We start from the raw sequence: 6,925 nt of genomic DNA on the forward strand, positions 1-6,925 counted from the left end.
GGAGGGAGAGGAGATCAGGATCACCAGGAAGGCGTTATTTACATTTTTAAAAGCTGCAGGGTTGTTGAGTAGAATTTAAAATAATTGTACAATGACATGATGATACACACTCCAGCACAGTAGGTGGCGGTATGCACCTAAAAGTTGTTTGCAATCCGCCATTAACTAAGAGAAGAAGAAGCAGAAGTCGTTTGTTGGATTATTACGTTACGTTCTGTCTGTGTGCTGCTTCTGTTGCTGTGTCCCTTGTTTCTTTGTCTTTTGTTTCGGCGTGCTTTTTGGGAATACTTTTGTTGTTTGCTTGCCTGCCAACCTCAGGACACCTTTTACGTTTTTGCCATTAAATTCTTTATTTAGAAGCGTAGAAGCGTCACAAGGAGAAGGAGATGCTTCTCCAACAAGGTAGAGTTTATTTACTTTTTGATTTTAGTTTAGTTTGAGATGTTCCCGAGTAAAAGTTAAGAGTGTAGTTAATTAGTAATTATTTGATTTAATTTGGGAGGGGTTAAATGTTAATGTCTAAATAATCTATTCATCTCCATGAATCTGTATCAGTAAAATGTGAACGGTACCCAACCCTAGCTGGTTTAAAAATCAGCCGGTTCAAAGTTATCTTGTTTTCCGTTTTTACATAAAGAGCGATTAGAAAAAGAGCCCAAATACTCATCGCTGTTAGCCTTTAGATGCCAAAGCAGAACAGGGTCAAACAATAAGTGAAGCAGTTTACTTCTGCCTGCGGTTTTTTCTTCCCTTCTCCATCAGATTTGACCATTTTGAAACAACTTTTTAGCTTTCCTTTTGAACAGGAAACAATCACATTCTGATGTGTAGTGACAAAGCTGTCAACGATGCTGTATTACAGCTAAACAACAAAAGCATCGGTATCGGATGTTTTAGGTCAACATTGTACTTACTCTATTCATCTCCATGAATTGAAGTGAAATTTGTTTGCGGTGCAAAGGTTTGAAACCTGCAGATAATTTGAGCCGTTTTCTCTTAAAGATACAGATTTCATGTCTTGTGACGTGTTGAGTTCTTGCAGCTCAAGATGCTGTGACCCAGAAGGCCATGGCTTGAGTGGACCTAACGATCCAGGGGAAGGCTGTTCCTCACAGGTAACACCATGGTTCTACTGCCGCTGTTGAGCGACGAAAAATTGAATTTACAAAAATATTTAAAAAAAAATATATCAGCTGATACATCAGTCTCCCTCTAAACTGTGGCAACGATGCAGTAAAAATGTTGAAATGAAAAGAACATTGTTGTCTCACTTAGCATTATTTCTGACTTCCTGTCAGTTGTGACTCCATGGATAGATACTACTGAAGGAAATAAAAGTCATAATATACGGTATGTCGAAAACCTGACTTCTCTCTGAGCTTAATTGAAAGTCAGATCAGCGGACCTTTGAGTGATCCGTTTGAGAACTCGTGGCCTAAGGCGTTCCCAACGCATTTGACACCAAACCATGTTGGACAAAGTGGCAGAGCTCAACAGTCCAGCACCCAGCAGAAGCATGACTGCAGCCCCGTCCCTCTAACTGCCTCAACACAAACTAGCTAAGCTCCCCCCTAGTCTTCATGTGGCTTGCGGCGGGTATTTACGCACTGAAACCCAGCAGACTAGCAAAGCCGCCTTCTCCCGAGACAGCTGCCCGGAAGCAGCTGACACTAACCGCGTCGCCACAACACTACAACCCCCCCCAACGGACTCCAAAGGGAATCCGCTCTTCAGCCTGCAGGGACAGAGCAGCAGCCGCATTACCGAATTTGGGTGCCGACCGAATTACATCGGTATACCGAGGACAGATTTACGTTAAATCAAACCGTCCCTAATATCCGTACCTGAGAGAATATGGTGTCCAAATAATCTGATAAATGAGTTGCTGAACATGAAGCCATCTTTCAGTGGAAACCGCTATCAACCTGTTGTTTAAAAGCTCTGAGCAATAAGATACAACACTTCTTCTTTGTAGCGTCAAGTTCTACATTACGACTTCGAGATCATCAACACAAAGTCCCAAGAAAACGGAAAGAGAGTTTTTCTCCATAAACTGCTCATGTGTGGTGGCTAGACAACAGTTAAATTAAGGAAGAATATGGGGGTTTGAATTAAAACACTCCCGAGGAACAAATAGAATCAAATTACTATATTAGATTTTGCTTAACTTCCAGCTGTAGCTGTATCCTTTCTAGCAACAACCCCCAAGTAGGTGTGGCGCCAGTGCCCATTATGCTTATTGGATAATCCGACTACGATATAACGCTCACTCTGACCAATGAGCAAGCAGCTGTGTTGTATTTAAACCCATGTTTGACCTCTCTTTTCTTCCAAAATGCCAGGAAATAAAGATGCAGAGAATGCTGAAGAAGCAGACAAAGAAGCAGCAGTTCAACCATTTCTTCCAAAATGCCTGGAAGATGCAGAAACCGACTAAAAAGGATAAAAGGATAACTAAGGATGAAATAATAAGTGAAGCAGTTTGCATTCAAATTTCAACACAACAAATGTAATAAGACGCCCAGCGGAGCATGGCCAGTTTGTTAAGCTGACAGCGGAGAATGGACAGAATAAAGACAGAAAACAACACCCAAACGCCAGGTAACGCAGGTTTTTCTTTTCATGGTGTCTGTGCTTCCATTAGATCAGATGGAAAGCACCATAATACAATGTCTTAAAAAGAATAAACAAGATGGCAACGCCATACTTGAGGCGTCAAAAAGGCAGTCTACAAATACCTTTTTTCAGTCTGTGGTCAGCAGTTTGTCAGATGAGGAGGAAATAATAAAAAAAAAATTTCAGACTCCCATGCTGAAGAGGATGTTGTGTTGAGGACAGACTCCCAGATCCTGTCTGATGGCGCTCAGGTGCGTCCAGATGTAGACGGTACCAGAGGTCGGAGGGAACAGACCGTCAGGATGGAGCTGCAGGGACCACATCATTTAGATCAGGGGGCAGCAAACTTTACTATCAAGTCATTCAAATGGGGAATCAGCCTGAAACCACAAATATTTGAGCCTCATCAGTGTTTCCTCGAGAATTAGCTTATCTGCTAATATAAGCTACTGACCGTTACCTTGAAACCATCCAGAAAATAGACAGTACCGTAGGGTGATTTAACGTCACCGCTCATTTTACACAGTTTAACAACAAAACAAAATGCTGAGTGAACATTACTAGCTATGTTTTTCATGTTGGTTTTGAGCGGTATACACCCCCACTAACCTGGAAAACGGTTTTAAATCAGTAACATTACTACAGCGTGTTGGAGGAATACACACAGTGTCCTGCAGCGGCGAGGCAGAGGGACCGTCACAGCAGCGTGGCTAACGTTAGCTTCTTGTCTCATCTGGGGTCTGATAAACAATGCTATTTTCCAATAAACTGTAGCTGTCATATTTCACGGGCGTGAGTGCGGATTTCATGTCGCGCCTTTCGTCGCTGTTTATCACTTATTGAGTGAAGTAGTACTTGCCCTGTTGCTTATTTGGTTGTCATAATTTGGCGAGTGATGACGTCCTGTCACTGTTCCAGTTGCTCTGCTCACCCTAGGGGGAGAGAGAGCGGATGACAGTTCGCTTGAGTTCAGTAGAGCAGACGACGCTACGAGTTTATGACTTTTCATAAACAGCTGAAGGAGCGGTGGTGCGCGTTGTACATAGCAGAAACCCTGTTGTGCGTCTGCCCTATTTCTGATACCGTGGTGCTGGAAATTTTACCGTGGCGGACCGCCACTATGCTATCAACATAGAGGAAACACAATGAGTCTATCAACATTACTAACAGTTGGAAATGAACATCTGTTAATATGGTAGAGTTGGTTGCCATTTCTATGGTCTAAAGAGCATACTAGACGTGTCTCTGGGCCTTTCGCTGCTTTTCCCGCCTCCGTTGTGTCCCAGGAAGGACGGGATCTGTCCCTCGTAGAAGAACCAGCTTCTTCCCGTGGCGGAAAACCTTCACCAGGTTCTCTATGTAGACACTAGGCTCCTCCTCGATACACACAGCTGGAAAAAAAACAACTTAAATCATCTTTCCAGGAAGTGACAAAGTTTTAGTGTATTTACAGGAGAATAAAATTGTTACGTGCATTTAGAGGTTTCATGGTTACAGATGTTATTTGTTATGTGTGCGTGCAGCTCTATCGTCACCATCTAGTAGAGATGTTACTGATGATACTGCCTAAAATGCTGGTATCGGTATCGGGAAGAGTTAATGCACCGATCTGATACCACGTAATAAAGCCCTGAAGAAAATCTACGTTAAAGTAGTTTATTTGTTCTTTTTACATTATAACTGACTGTCAAACTCCATAATAAAATGAAGTTCTGTGGCATTCATTGTTTGTTAACAACAAACAATGAAGCTAACCCTGTTTCACAAAGAGTTTAACCTGAGCCAGACCGACAACAAAGATAGAATTAATATCACATCCATACAGGGATAGTAGTACACAGTTGTTAAAACATAATAAAATATATGACACACTGGTATCGGATCGGTACTCGGTATCGGCTGATACGCAAGTTCAGGTATCAGAATCGGTAAGCAAAAAATGGTATGGGGCCATCTCTACCGTCTAGGTCATCTAGGTTTCCTTTCTGGCTCAGAGGAAAGCTGCTGGACTTTCCCTCTCTACAGAACAGTAGGCCTTGCTGAGGCTCGAGGGATCCCATACTTAGACCTGTCACGATAACACATTTTGCTGGATGATAAATAGTCCCAGAGATTTTTGCGATAAACGATAATATTGTCGTTAAGAGACCGTTTTACAAAAAATGTGTGAATCTGTCATTATTGCACAATTCCTCCAAGTACCTAACTAAAAAACTAAAAATCCCTATCCTTACCAGAGTCAATATAGTGTTTTGTAACTCCTAAATAATGTTGATTACTCACTGACGTCCAGTAATCACCAGTTAATGAGACAGCGTTTGCAGCACCTTGCAGCAGTTCCACTGTGGCTGATGAATGGGTTGATAGAATCCCTCCTAGATTATGGAAAGCAAAGCATAATGACATCGTAGAAAGTTTTATAGCAGACAACAGTTTGATTGATGCGTGGAGATTCCTTAATCCTGGGGTTAAGACCTTTTCATGGTTTAAGCCTAATGGAGAAAGTAAATCTAGGATTGATTACTGGTTAGCAAGCGATAACTTTCTGACATATGTTAAACAAACTCAAATTTCTAAAGCGCCACTATCTGATCATTGTTTCATAGATCTCATTTTAGAACCCACAGTGAGGGAAACCAGAAACAAAGGATATTGGAAGTTTAATTCTAAGATGTTACAAATTGAGGATTATTGCATTAAGGTTAGGGAAATCATAAGAGATAATGAAAAGGATGATTCAATTGAAGGCTATATTGGTAAGTGGGAATTTACTAAATTTAAGATTAGAGAATTCACAATAAAATTTTGCAAGGAATTAAATAGGGAAAAAAGACAATATGAAAGTGATTTGTTGCGAGAAATTAACCAGTGTTGTAGTAATTTTGGACCTAAATTATCAATGGAAAAACAAGTTAATGGAGTTACAAGTCCAGTTAGATGAGCTTTACCTTGAAAGAGCACAGGGGGCCTTTATTAGGTCAAGAGCGAAATGGATTGAGGCAGGTGAAAAGAACTCATATTTTAGTAGTTTGGAAAAAAATAGACAGCAGCGAAACTCAATTACTAGTTTAATAATAAATGGGGTAGAAAGTAAAGATTTTAGAAGTATAGATAAGGAAGTGTTCTCATTTTACTCCAAATTGTACTCCTCAAATTATTCTAGTGTAGAGGCTGATTATTTGTTTGATAAAATCAAGAATGCTATCCCATGCATTGATGATCCCTTTAAAGATATTTGCGAGTCAGATTTGACAATCGAGGAGTTGGATTCAGTTATTCTCAAGATGAAGTTGAACAAATCTCCAAGGAATGACGGGCTCATAACAAATTTCTATCAATTCTTTTGGAATGATGTGAGAAATTTACTATTTAAAGCGTTACGGGAATGTATAGAGAAGAAAGAACTGATGTCATCTACGAAACAAGGTTTAATTACTTTGATTCCTAAATCTGGTAAAGACAAGAGAATCTTAGATAATTTGAGACCAATTACACTGTTGAATACTGACTACAAGCTACTCTCTGGAGTTGAATACTGATTACAAGCTACTCTCTGGAGTTGAATACTGATTACAAGCTACTCTCTGGAGTTGTTGCTTCTAGGCCTAGAAGCAACAACTCCAGAGAGTAGCTAGGGTGGTATGTCGTCCATCATTAGTGAGACACAATCAGGTTTTCTGAAAGAAAGGTCAATTCACAACAACATAAGACTTGTTTTAGATTTACTTAAGTACAGCGATATTATTCATGATAGCGGGTTTATTTTATTCTTAGATTTTTACAAAGCGTTTGATTCTGTTGAACATCCTTTTATTTTGAAAACTTTACATCACTTTGGATTTGGGAAAAAATTTATGAATATAATCGGGATGTTATATAATGGAATCAATAGCTCTGTAGCTCTAGGGCATGGCACCTGTCCTCGATTTGAGATTAAGAAGGGAATTCGTCAGGGTTGCAGCAGCTCTCCACTTTTATTCATTATGGTAGCAGAAATGTTGTCCATTTTGATTCAGAATAGTTGTATTGAAGGGTTAGTTGTAAGTGACAGACAAATTACCATAAGTCAATTGGCTGACGACACAACTTTGTTTCTAAAAAATGAAAATCAAATTCCTTTAGCTTTACAAATTATTGACCACTTCTCAAGAGCTTCAGGCTTACAATTGAATTTAGATAAATGTGAAATTTTAGCGCTACATGATTATCCCTTGCAACCTCTATAAAACATAAAGGTTAAGTCAGAAGTAGAATACTTGGGGATTGTTATTTCTAAGGACAAGACAACATCAGACAAAAAGAATGTATG

Source organism: Sander vitreus, chromosome 21 (genome assembly GCF_031162955.1).
Source record: "Sander vitreus isolate 19-12246 chromosome 21, sanVit1, whole genome shotgun sequence".
In the NCBI taxonomy this organism is placed as follows: Eukaryota; Metazoa; Chordata; class Actinopteri; order Perciformes; family Percidae; genus Sander; species Sander vitreus.